Source organism: Talpa occidentalis, unplaced genomic scaffold (assembly GCF_014898055.3).
Source record: "Talpa occidentalis isolate TD23 unplaced genomic scaffold, MPIMG_talOcc4v2.1 talOcc4.9, whole genome shotgun sequence".
In the NCBI taxonomy this organism is placed as follows: domain Eukaryota; kingdom Metazoa; phylum Chordata; class Mammalia; order Eulipotyphla; family Talpidae; genus Talpa; species Talpa occidentalis.
In genome coordinates this window covers 21404624-21419053 of record NW_023605305.1, presented here as the reverse complement: position 1 = coordinate 21419053, position 14430 = coordinate 21404624, and positions in this window count along the sequence as shown.

Here is a 14430-nt window from a genome sequence, read left to right as displayed (position 1 = left end):
GCACCACACTATGAAGCAATCCAAAGCCTCTGCAGCACAAGTTCAATCCCCAGCCAGTCAGGGAGCAATCCACATGGTGCAGCAGACCTCTCCTGGTTCACCCGCTGCTCCCCTCAGCAGTGTATTTCACTCAGTCTGCCTGTTCTGTTTCCCACTCTGGTGAATCCTCTCACCAACCCCCCCATCTCTGGCCTGTAGCCGGCTCTTGTATGCATAAATAAATAAATCTTTAGGGAAAAAAATGTGTTTCAACAGGGAAGCAACTTAACCAAATGCAGCTGAAACTTCAAATAAAATTAAGATTCAAGAACTGACCTACTGGGTTTAGCAAACTCTTTGTTAACTCTGATAAGATCAATTTTAGTAAAGTGGTGGGGAAAATAAACTGAGGAATAAGTTCATAAAGAAGTCCTGAATTTCTCATCAAGTCTTTAGGTCCTAGCAGTTTACAGGAAATTCAGAGTAACATGTTAAATTACACCATGAAGACGAAACCAACAAAATCCAGACTGTGAGAAACACTAAAAGGACAAATAATCCATAAATTACAAGGGAGAGGGTGTATAAAAGATAGGAAATTTACAGATTGAAAATCACATAAAAGACGTATCATTCACAGTATGAGGAACTTATTTGGATCCTAAGTCAAAATGGAAAAAGAAAGTTAAAAAGTATAATATGTGAGACAAGTATAAATATGGACACTGACTGGATATTTGACATAAAGAATCATTATTCTGATGTGACAATGGTATTGTGGCTTATTTAAAGAAACCATATTTTGTATAGACTAGATGTTTATGAGTGAAATAAAATTATGTCTAGAATATGCTTCAAAATAGGAGAGGGGAAAAGTAGATGAGACACCAATACCAGTAGTCATGGGTAAATAACTGTTGTGTTGGGTGATGGGTACAGGGAATTTTTTATACAATTCTATTTCTATACCTCTTCAATTCTCTACAGTAAATTGTCTCAAAAATAGAAAGAGAACAAGTGCCATTTCCTTTGCATATTTAATCTGTTTACTGTACTGATAAAGAAATTAAGGTTAAGAAAAATTAAATGCACGGCCCAAAGTCATAGTTCAATCTTTAAAATAGACTTTAACTTTTTAAATAGAAGCTATTTTATTTTATTTAGACTTTATTTTAAAAGCAGTTTTAGGTTCACAGCAAAACTGAGCAGAAGATAGAGATTGCCCATATGTTTCCTGCCCCCACATAAGCACAGCCTCCTCCAGTATCAACAGCTCTGCACCAGAGTGGTAGGTACATTTGTTACAACAGATGAACCCGCAAACGACACATTATTATCAAATCACAGTTAATGTGAGAGGCAGGGTTTGACTCCAAAACCCATGCTTTTTACACTATATCACACTGCCAATTTTTTTCTCCATTATCAGTATTTTGCCTGTGGTTTTTAGAAACTGAGAAAAACCAAAATTCTGCTCATGAATAGGCAATAGAACAGAAGTCCACTATTATTAACAAATAATCACATTTAAATAATTTAAAAATATTTCAATATAAATTAACTATTTGTCAATTATATCAATATAATACATATTTCCAGTGATGCACATTTTAGTTATTTAACAAATACATAATAAATAAAGCACTGTTTGGAATTTCTCTCCACTTCAAACTTTTCTTCTTGTTGCTATAGCTAGTATTGGCTATCTTAATTAACCACCTTAAATGTCAAATATAAAACCTTACATTTTTCAAAGCAAATGCTATGTATGTTTTTTTTTTTAAGATTTATTTATTTATGCATACAAAAACTGCGGTACAGGCCAGAGGTGGGGGGGTGTGTGTGTGAGAGGATTCACCAGAGACAGGGTGGGGAACAGAAGAGGCAGACTGACTGAAATATACTGCTGAGGGGAACAGCAAGCAAGACAGGAGAGGTTTGCTGTGCCATGTGGGTAGCTCCCTGGCAGGGATGGAACTTGTGCAGCAGTGGTTTCAGAGAGCTTGACAGTGCTGTGCTTAACCCCTTGTGCAAACAGGGAGGCCCTATGCATGTTATTGACATGTACCAGTTATGAGTCTAAAGTGAAATCATGGCCTTCAGCAAATGTGACTGATAAAAGATAGCAATGAATAAGTCAAAATCAACTACAGCATACACTATGACTTGTTATCAAATTATGGATTTTGACTGGGAACTTTTACTGCAATGCTCATGGAATGCCCCTTGTTTCAACAATTTTACTTAGAGCAATTTATCCTAAAGCAATCACCACACAAAAACATATATACTAGGATACTTTCCAAAGTTCTAATCCTAATTTAAAAACAAACTGGATAAAATCTAAGTCACCATCAACAAAAATTGATTAAATAATACATAAAGGTAGGCCTTCCAGGTGGCACAAGGGGTTAAGTCTCAGCACTATCAAGCTATCCGCAGCCATGGCAGCACAAGTTCTATCCCTGGCCCGGGAGCTGACCCACATGGTGCAGCAGACCTCTCCTGTCTTGCCTGCTGCTCCCCTCAGCAGTGTATTTCAGTCAATCTGCCTCTTCTCTTCCCCACTCTGTCTCTGGTGAATCCTCTCACACACACAACAGCCCCCACCAACCCTGCACCTCTGGCCTACACTCCAGGTCTTGTATGTATAAATAAATAAATCTTTAAAAAAATAATAAAGGTTAATGCTATATACTCAGTAAAAATTATTATATTGTTATATAGATATTAGTGTTAATATGGAAACAATGTTCATGACATATTACTGAATAGAAAAAGCAGGTTAAAAACAATATGATAGATTGATAACAGATGGTTGATGTCTGGGAAGATACACAAGGAAAAATTAAAAATGGTTTTATCTGGAGGATGGGATAATATGTCACTATTTTAGACTTTCCTTTATTGTTTGCTTTAAAAAAATAATAAACATGTATTTTTATAATCAGAAAAAAAATTCCTTTTTTGTTTTGGTAAAATAAGTATATGATGTTGACCTCAAAATTTGACATAAAATACCTCTGTTTACTAGTTAACTTCACAAAGCTAACTACTAAATATCAGCATGAGATTTTAGTAACTTCCTACTATCCATTCAATGAAACTTTACATGCACTTAATATAGATACAAACTTATAAAACATTCAGTCTGTTGAGGGTTAAATTTCTCAGAAGGCAGTATGGGGGAAAATTTTTTGAAGACAAGAGACATTATCCAAGTAGTTCCTGCACTGTGGAGAAGTCTTGAGATTTATTTTGTAATTGTATGTTGAGCAGTTTTTAAAAAAGTTTGAGCATCCAAACAAAAATTTTAGAAAATTTTGAATATTAGAGTAATATCACTTTTGTGGTTAAATGTGTGTTAAATATGCAGCTAGAGAGCAAGTTCTAATTTAGAAGCCAGAGGCATCTTTAGAAAAATGACTTCATTGCTAAAGCAGAAGCCCATTTTACAATCTATACTTTAACCTTTTTAAAAACTCAGAGATATACAAATGAACTGCAGTTGTTAGAGATTAATAAGTCATTTAAAATATCAAGTATTGGTAATGACTCAAAAACAGCATTAAGTAAGCCTACAATTGAGAACATTTTCTTGCAAGATTTCTTCCACAAAGGAAAATATAAAAATATCCAACATCTATATCTTATAGATACCTTCTGCTTTCTCAAGAACTTGACTAAACAACGCAGGACAAAAAAACTAGCTGATGTAAAATAAAGAATTTTTCCAAATTATTTCATTAAACTGACATTCCAGACTAATGCACAGAATTTTTTTATTGTAACCAAATCACAAAGTCTGCATTTAAGATATAAGAGAAAGCATCAGTTGTGTGATAAGGTTTTGCTAATCTCAATAGTCTTTCTTTTTTTAAGCAGTGTCTAGTCAAAGAAAGTCATTAATATTAACACAGATAATGGCAGAAAACTACAGAACCTCCAAATACAGAAAGGCTGTTCATGTGTCCGAACAGCGTAATCATTATGGTTGAAAAACCACACAATATTCTTTCTCACATCTGTTTTGTTAATGAGCCAAGAATGAGGGCCTATTGAGTATCCTAGACAACTGAATGAGAAGTAGGAATTTCTGGTGAATGCTGTTCATCCCAACAAACTGAGACTAAACAGGTTTGGGAAGGATACTGATCTTAAATAATCTTTCAGTTTTACCTTCCTGAAAACAGAACTATCCTATCCCCTTTTCTTCATTTGTTCAAAACCAAACAAAAACAAACTATAAATTACTTAAGACCCCAGTTTTAAGTATTTTAAGAGCAAATGTTTTGTTAGACTAACAAAATATTTATTTAATTCATCTTTCAGGTAGACCCTCAAGTATTCTAAGCCTTCCGAAACCAAAGTGCAACAAGATGGTTGTGAGGAAACATAGTATTCAATCACAATCCAACAATGTATGGCAATTTAGCATAAGTTCTACTCTGATCTAGGGTTTTTTCCTATACAAAGAGGACTATTCCAGGAAATGTCCCCTTTACAGGGCCCCAGACCTCACTGCAAGCATACTGAACCAAACAAATGCAATGTTCACTGGAAAATACAATTTAATTCTAACTTTATTACATAAAATTCTCCAAATGAACAAAAGTTTCAGCAAAGATTAAAAATTATTTCAGAATTTATAAGTGGGACAGCTGACAGGTAGCAGATAAAATTTTATATCCCATTCCATATTAGAGAAAAAATAAAAAGCAGCTTTTAGAAATAATTTCATTCATTCCAACTGCTTTCCTAAATTAAATCATCAAATATTTTTAATTAATAGAGTTCAAATTTGTTAGAAAAATTTTAAGTTGTTATAACAAGGGTAATTTTACAAAGTCTTCACAGTAATGGGAAAATATTTGCAGGTTACATATGTTTTCTTTGCTTTAAATTCTTTGTTTTGAAGAAAAAAAGTTATTTCAGGTCGTCTTTCAGTTTTCCCTCAAGTTGTTCCGTCACTGTCAGAGAAATTAAAACAAAAATCAAAATAATCTTGCACATTTTTGTAAGTTTCACTGCCAGTAAAGAGCAGCAAAAACTAGATAAAAGATTATAATGGCAACTCCAAGCAGCACAAGGTAAAATATAAGTGACAACCAAATAGAAAATCTTTTCCATGTTCAAAACTCATGCTCCACAAATATTTTGACATTTTTTCTCTCAAAACAAAAATCTACAAGTGAGAATATTTATATAATACAGTCATTTCCCAAAGTAATTTAAAGATTGCTTATTTTAAATGCTAAACTAAGAATCTAATAGCATTATATATTTCAGTATTTTAAATCCCCAACTTTAACCCACCTCATTCAAATCTAGCTTCCATATATTAAACTTCTGTTCCTTCAATACTTGTTCTCAAAGGACTTTTCTTGATTTCTAATAATAAGGAAATGCAGAGCCCTAAAATGAATATATTCAAACAGAATTTAAGAGCATAACTAAGAAAGAAACAGAATCCATTCAGTTTTGCAAAAACTATTTAAAACTACTAATGAATCAGGGCCTCCCCGGTGGCGCAGTGGTTGAGCGCTGGGTTGCGAAGCTGCCCTCAGCCTTTGCTGTGCCGGTTTGATCCCTGGCCACCAGGCAAGGTTCCCACATGGCGCACAGATCTCTCCTGCCGCCCGCTGCTCCCCTCAGCAGTGTACTTCATCAGTCTGCCTGTTCTGTTCCCCGCTCTGGCTCTGGCTCTGGTGAATTCTCTCACCCTCCCGCACTTCTGACTGTACCCAGTGCTTGTATAAATAAATAAATAAATCTTTAAAAGAAAAAAAACTACTAATGAATCAGTTGCATATCATTAATTTAACGTAAAAGTAAATGGTTTCCTTTCATTGGTAGGTAAGTTCATTTACCTAAAAATACAGACTAGGATATTATACTCCTTAAAAAACAATGACTCAGAAGTGAGATCTCAATGGGCACTTCTGTTTCCCCATTCCCACTTCATTTGGAACTAAGGACATAATATACACTTTTAGTTTAGGTGTAATCAAGCCATAAAATACAGTGTTTCATCAGAAATTCCCTGGCAGAGACACAGATGCTAAGCTGATTATTATTATTTAAAAAAAACAGTTTCACCTTTTTTGTTTAAAGCAAAGTTCACACAACATTAAATCAGCAGAATGTATAGGACATCCTTAAAGATCACTTAAAATATTTGAAGTAAAAGCGAAGAATAAATATTAACTTTTAGTAAGGAATGACTCTAATGACCTCTAACATAAGTAAATTTTTCTATATATCCACCTAAACTAGAATTTTAAATCTATTACGAAATCTTTACACAGAAGAAAAAAATTAGAGCTGAACTGGATAGTCAAGATCCAATTCTGACCCACTAGACTATTCAAGAACATTTACATCTAAAACGTTTTAAACCAAACGGTGTATCTGTCAGATTCTTAATTTAAAATTCAGTTGCACATTTTTCTCACATGGAGTATAAGTTACCTATAATTTCCAAGAAGAATGAAAATTTGTTAATGATGACAAAGTATACCTTATCTTCATTATAGATTAGTCAATTATGTATTAACTGCACCAAAGAATAAAATTTGCATTTCACTATAGCTAAGCCTTTGGTTGATAAATCTAACTATATCTTTCCAGATGTAAAAACAGTTAAAATGACTCTATATTTCAGCAATGGCAAAAAGAGGTAAAATGTATCCCTAGCTTTAGAATTCACAGGAGCATTTACTGAAATGTACTTGGTGAGCTGGACCACCTGACCAGGTGGTTTGATTTCAGAAGTATTTTCTATGATGTTGTCCCAATAGCTGGGCATAACTTCAAACGAGAAACCCAAAGGAGAAAAGGAAAAAAATTAAGGGAAAAAAGTGAAATATTAAAAAAAGTTTTAGTATGATTAATAAATGTTTAAAACTCATGTTTTGTTTTCCATGCATGACAACAGGACAGTTTTTAAGAAATCACCTATAGTCTCAAACCATCACATTCCTAAATAGGAAATTTAAAAACTAGGAAAGGATAGTTTCGAAAATACACAAATTAGTAATAAATGAGTCTAAAACTCCTCACCATCTAAGTAACTTTCCCTTTTTAAGAAGATATTAAGACTACAAAAAAAAGCATGCAAAACAGAAACAGTACAAACTGATTAGAGAAAATTACATTGAACAGAAAGTAAATCCCATCCCATCTCTATGATTTCAGTGCTTTTTGCATCTAGGTAACCATTATACTCCTTAACCAAGTCAACTGATTTTTTTATTATCATTATGGTGGGTTTCTTTTATGTATGTTTTTCATATATGACATTCAGGCACGTCTCAAACTGGCAGAATGAGGTGTGTAATTCAGGATTTGTTATACCATTAGTAACAAACCCCTCCCATATTTTGAATATTAATTTTAAATAATTGTGACTGGATGAAGTATACTTTGCACAATTTAAGATGCCAAACCAAGTACGATCATTTGGAAAGCAAACCGTTACGTAACACCTACTTTATGTCTCTCAATTGATTAGTTTAGAAAAATAAAGTGTAGCTTTTTTATGGTAAGCAATTGCATCCTTGCTGCAATTTTCCTCAAGACTGTCGTTTTTCCCAAGGGCAGAAAACCATTTTCTTAAAATTTCAATTTTCCAAGAAAATAGAAAAGCAGAACATCTGCTTTTCCAGGGACGAGAGAATGAAAAAAAAAAAATTGTCAAAAATTTAACTGCCACCTCCTCACATAAACAGCGGTCCAGGCTAATGTGACATTTCCAAGATCCTCAGATGTGTGCAGCCACACACATGTGAAGAGAATTCAGGGGTGGGAGAAATGCAATCTTGGACTCGCCGATGCCGTAATACTTATCAAACTTAATTCTCATCCGTTATCTGGATGTGTGGTCGCCACTCCCGTAAGAGGCAAGTTACGGAGAGGGCCGGCGGCCGCTGCCTCTGCGGGACACGGCGCCCGACGAAAGGACACGCACGCCGTTAAATGTAAAACCAGAATAAAAGCGAAGGCAACCTCCTCAGATTCCAGGAAAGGGGGTATTACCGCCCAGAAAACCCCAAACTTCAAACCTTTAAGCAGTGACTCCTCCCCGCAGTTCCGCCTACTCCACGTTCCCGAAAACTGCGGCGGGGCTGCGGGGCGCAGAGGGGGGGCCGGGCTGGGGACCGACTGGGGAGGCGCCCGGACGGCGCTCACCTCGCGCACCTGGGCCGGGGCGGAGGGAGCGACGATGCTCGGGGGACACCCGCGCCGACGCGGCCACTCACCTGCGGAGCCGATTTCCATTCATGGAGCTGGGGGGAGTGCTGCGGGCGAGAAGGCGCTTGCCGCCGGGGGCAAGGGGGCGGCGAGGGGACGACGCGGCGGGCACCCGGACTCGGCCCCGGGGCGGGGTGGCGACGGCCGCGGGTCAGCAGCCGCAGTCCAGCAGCGAGCGCCGGGACGCGCCGCCGTCGGGAGGCAGCACCCGACCAGGCGAACGGCGAGGCGCGGGGCCGGCGAGGGGAGCCCCGTGCGGAACTTGCGTCGCCCGCGGCCGCTCACGCTCCCGCTGCCCCTCCACGACTGCGGCGCCGCCGCCGCCGACCTCCCCGGGCCGCCCCGGAAGCCCGCTGGCGTCAGTTCCGCCGCCCCGACTCCCCGACGTCCGAGTCTCGCCTTTTCGCTCCGAGTGTGCGGGCGCGACGTCTGTGCGGGCGCGGCCGGCGCGCAGGACGCAGTGTCGGGCAGCCGACGCCGGGCCTGGGCGGGGCCTGGGGCACGCGCGCGGGGCCGTGCCGGCCGGAGACAACCCCGCGGGGCTGGGCTCCTAGCGCCACCCGGATACGGGGCGGCGCCTGCCTGAGGCGACGTCGCGGAGGGCGGCGCGCCTCACCTAGGGAGGAGCCTGCCCGGAGCTTGACTGAGCTGAGGGGCAGGACCCGGTCCGGCAGCCCGGTGTCCCTAACCCGGCCCGTCTAGGGCCGGGCCACCCTCCACCCGAGCCCCTCAGCCACGCCCATTTTGGGTGGCCAGAGGCGCTTCCTTCTCTGCCGGCGGGCAAAAGGCCGCAATGGATGTCTCAACGCCAACGGGCGGCTCTGACGACCGTGTGGGGGACAAAATGGACAATGTAGTTTGGGAAATGATAGTTAAGAGGCAGGACATAACAAACATCACATAGAATTTCCCATGATTACAACTCTTTAATAGTGCCTCCTTTCACTGAGAAGACACAAACTTCTTTCCAGGGCCAAAACCCCTCTCCAGAAGACCACTTCATTACTATTCTACAGCTACAGGGGTTAAATTCCCCTCAACGGGCAAACTGCTTTTCTTGCCTACAGGGAACCCCTCAGCTTTTGGACCCCTCTCCTATTTCTTTACCCTCACCTTTCCCCAGCACCATTCCGTTTCTCTTTATAGTTCAATTTAAATCATCTCAGAGGCCTTTAGGCCACCCGTTATTCTAGTGCTGAATTTCCTTAACGTTTCCCTTAATCTGCACTTTGTTTTACAAGTTTTATAAGATTACCTGGGCCAACACTTTAACTGGGCAAGTAGTATCTTTTACTACTTAGTATCTTTTACCTTAATAAAAGAGGATACTATTCTGGTTGAGGAATGAGTCATGACTTTTCCCTTTGGCCCCTTAGTAACAGTAATTTTCAGACTTTAAACTCAAAATACTTTTTTTTTTTAAAGCCTTGGACAAAAAGGCAAAGGATAAAAATCATCTTCAGTTACCCCTAATCACTGTGGGGATTTGGGCCAATCACTTGACCTCTGGTGCCTCAGTTCCTTCATCTGAAAAATGGAGAATATGTACCTTACAGTTGTCAGGTTAGAGAATGTACATAAAGGGGGTGGGGGGGGAACTCCCTAAATGTGAGTGGATTTTAGAAGTATTTACTAGTTGCCATTATGCCTTTTAAAGGCATTTATTAGATGCACCTACTAAAAACAATAAATGGATGAGATTCAAACCCACATCTGACTTCAATTCCTCCTCACTTCTGTCTCAACCCTACCTCTTTGAAAACACTCCCCAATTCTAAAATATGAAATTAAATGTCACCAGATGAAACATTGTATCTTAAAAGTTATTTTCTATCCTTGACTGTACACAATGCAAGTTATGGTAGCAGCATCTGACAGTGTAAATACCAATTCTTGTGCAAGGAAGGGTCTAGCACACCCTAAAATCCTGATTCTGAAACTGATCCCTAAAAAAAGTGCAGGCTTTTACAACTTCTCCTAAAAAAGACAGTGACAAATCCTGGAGATGAGTCTATCTTCTTTGTTGACATTGGTAGAGCAGGATTTAGACCCTCTGACTCAATCCAATTTAATGGATGTCCATGATGTCTTCCCATCTACTTCTACCACCCAGAGACCTCACCTATGTAGAGTTGAGTCCATGTGAAAGTCTCACGAATTATAACAACTAGAAAGGCAAAAAAGGCTGAATGATTCTGCCAAAACCAAGTTGTATGGAAATTTCCCCTGATCTCACACATTCACACCCTAATTTTAGATAACCTCATTCCCAAACGGATGTACTCTTAAAGGTATAGAGAAGGGTCTTTGCGTGTCTTGTTAATGGTCATAGCCTAGTTTAGAACAGTGGCAGTGCCTGGCACATAGCAGCATTCTATAAATAGTAGTTGGAGGGATGGCTAGACTGACAAATGGATGGATGAGTGGGATTTAATGACTGGCATTCAGGAATTAGATGAAAACTCCGCACCCACTTCCCTTGCAGCGCTGGATGCTCTCAGAAGAAGGAGAATTAGAAAAATAGTACAGAAATCTCAGCAGCAAGAAAATCAGTATCCTCTGAAACTTGAGCAGCAGCTTTAGGGACCAACCAAACCCCGAATTCAAAATTTTTGAAAATATACAAAAAGTAGAAACTAGAAAAAAGGCAAAAAAAAAAAAGACTTCAAGTTAATAAGCTGGCATTAAAATTTTAAACTTTTTCTCTTCAAAATGAAAAGGCAAGACACAGACAGAGAAAATGTTTGCAAAACAAATCTAACAAAGGACTTGTGTCTACAATTTATAAAGAACTCTTACAACTCAAGAAAAGCAACCCAATTTTAAAATGAGTGAAATATATGAACACTTTTCCAAAGAAAATATCTGGAGAACATAAAAGCACACACACACACAAATGATGATGAACAACACTGGCTTTAGGGAAAGGCACCATGAGCTATCAAATACCCAATGTACTCAGAAAAAAGAAGTGGCCAGTTGCCTGCTCTAACTTCTTGTAAGACACTAAGCTCAGCAAATCAGATTCATGGACTCACAGTGCATGTCTCTCCTTTGCTGCCACTCTTATTCTGCTCTACTTGGGACTTTCATACTCCTAGGCTTCCTGTGTTATATAAAAGCATCATCACTGAATGACAGCAACTAGATAGAATCCTATTCTCTTGTAAGGTCTTAAGTTAGTCAACCTGACAATTCAGATCAAATCTCTTCTCCTAGACCAGTTTTCACACAACAGAAAGCAGGCTACTTTGCGCTGTAGCAGGACACAATAAAAAACCTAATGGCTTTATAACTAAAGGTCTTCTGTTACTATATGATTCTAGGCATAGGCAAGTCACACTGTGGAGCCTCATATTCCTCATCTGTTAAAAAATTACAAAGCAGACACTGCTGGATGCCTACCCAAAAACCCTACCCCATTCTTTTTTGCCTAGTAGACATGACCAATTTTTCTAATCCACAAGACCCTGAGGGTAACTCCTTATTAATCTCACTTGCTTTGCCAGTGATAGGAGTAGGAAAATGACCCTATCTAGCAAATGAGACATGAGGCCAGATCTGCTGGGGCTCCAGAGATTTCCTTGCTTCAAAATAAAACATTGGGAAAAATTGTTCTCTCTTTTGATAGACATTGTTCTGTCAGCATTTCCTTCCTGGGATTTCACAGCCATCTTGGGATCCCGAGTTGAGCTAGCAAGAAGATAACTAACACAGAGGATGGCAGAACAAAAAGACTACAAGAATCTGATTTATTGGTATTATCACTTATTCACTGAATTAACCACCTTGGAGTCACATTAAATCAGGAAGTCTTGTTATATGATAGTTTCCGAAGTGAATTTAATTAGGAGTTTGTTATATGCAATTGAAGGTAACTGTGAAGAATTTCACATAAATGCTGTGAAGATGCAATAAGAGACTCTGAATAAAATACCTAACCAAGTACTTCTAAGTACCCAAGTCTTTCCTCCTTTTTCAGTTCACATCCATTAACAACCCATAAGGCCAATTTCCAAAAATGTAGCTGGGAGCTCCATTATCTCTTAAAAAGTTCATTGTCTTTAGAAGCTGTAGCAGTCCAGAACAAAGGACAGTGTGTTCCTGCATGGTAAGCCATAGTGGCCTAAAAAACCTTGATAAGGTGTCTGAAGACAGCCCTTATGCTTAAATGGAGAACTTACAAATGCACCTCATCCCCAGCAAGTCCATTTTGCCAACTATTCCTTCCTAACACAGCTTCTTAAAGGAGAGCTGCTATTATGCTCTGTGCACATTCTATGCTTGCCAGGTTTTCTCAGCTTATAGCCTAAGTCCTAAAAGCTGGAAACAAACGAGGGGGGGGGGGGGAGCGTGCGCGCACTAATTTTCCAATTCAATGCTATTTTCTATTCAAGCTACACATAACAGCTTGAGGATGGCCTAGATTCAGAACTCAAAAATAGTCTTCTCTTCGTACTATAATCTTTTCTTTTAGCCACCAAATCTTAACTTCATGAGATTCTGGGGGTCTGCTAAGCCAAGGGATACCAAAAAAAAAAAAAAAATACTCAGTTCCACTTTGCCCCAAGGCACTTGCTAGATAAGAATATATTGCCAAGAGACAGGGCAGAGGGAAGCTGCTTAACTAATATAGAAAAGGGATGTCCAGGTAGGCTAGGTCAAGTCTTAACTCAAAACCTTGACTCTTAAGAACAGGCAAATCAGGCCTTGGGTGCCCATTATCTTTTTCTCTTAAATGACAACCAAAAGTCAAACTCTGAAACTGTTTTAACATCAACCATTTCTAAAACTAAAATTTATGGCAAATGTGCCACAATCACCATATACTCTGACTTGCTCTGGTAAATACTTTATTTCTGCTTCATTAAGGGTCATAAATGTAATTTAAATCCAATTTCACAAATTTTATTCCATTGAGGAAAATCTCCTTCACTTTCCAATTTGCTCAAGTTCGACCAATCTCCTACACATTTGCTGCTGAAAAGGAACATGGGTCTTACTGGCTTGCTCCAAAGAGAATCTGGCAGGTGGTAGCTACAGGTTAGCTCAATTTGAAAAATCACAACACTTGGTCTCAGAGGAATGCTAGGCCTGCTTATGTACACATTAGCTGCCACTAAGAATTTCTCACTGGGCCCTCTGCCAGAATCCTTTCTGAGCCATCCTCCCCCAATACACAGAAATAACAATACTTTAGCAGTAGCAGAGAGGGATGCCAGAACTTACATGTTTGACAACTGTACCATCAGCTTGAGGCACAAAACCACAAAGTCTCCAACTTGGGGTGAAAGTGAGAAAAGATGAGAGTAATCTGGTTAACTTGCTGCTTATCTGAAGATTCAGGAAGGTTGACTCCAATCTGTGTACTCAATTATCACTTCTTGATTCTATAGTCATGAAACAGATTTCTAACTCATTCAAATCTATTCATAAAATGTAGACCTCCCTAATATATGTGATGGACCTGAGAAGAGAAAAATGTAAATAGAAAGTAAATTTCTGCTCCTAGTTCACAGGCTCTGGGAAAAACAAGTCATAAAAATAAATAGAGCAAGTTGCTAAGTGCTACCTGGTGCACTGGAACACCATCTATGACACTGGTTAGAAAGTAAGTTAGGTTTGTTTATTTTGTTCTTTTACAAGTATCTCCTGAAGATAGGAGAAAGCTGGAGGTGGTGGTGCTAACAACTTGGAAGTCCTAGTTTTTAGTCTGAGGTTTGTACAATGCTTATTTTCAAGAAATAATGGAGAATGACTGTATTCATCTAAGATCCCAGAGACAATGGGGTAAAGGATAGTAAACTGAGAATAGTCCCTCCTTGCTGCAACAATTCATGTTGCTAATTATACCCATCTTGAACCCAATACACTCTCTTGGTTTTTCTCACACCTCATTAGTATCAGTCAAAAATATACAAAGAGTCACCCAGTGATTTGATAGTCATCTTAGGTTTTGCTTTCTCTTCTTGTCCCTTAAACTGTGTTTCCCAAAGTTTTGTTTGTTTCCTAGAGTTGTGTACTATGTTTCCTTCACTCTGTTTTTCTAAGCCATAATGTTGGTTCTTATGGCTTTAACTACCACCCCCAAGTATGAATTCAGTATCCATAACTGCTACTTTGTAGTCTTTCCTGAGCACCAAAAGATAAAAGGTTTACTGGAAACATTAACCTCATTGCCCATGGGAGAAACTCAAG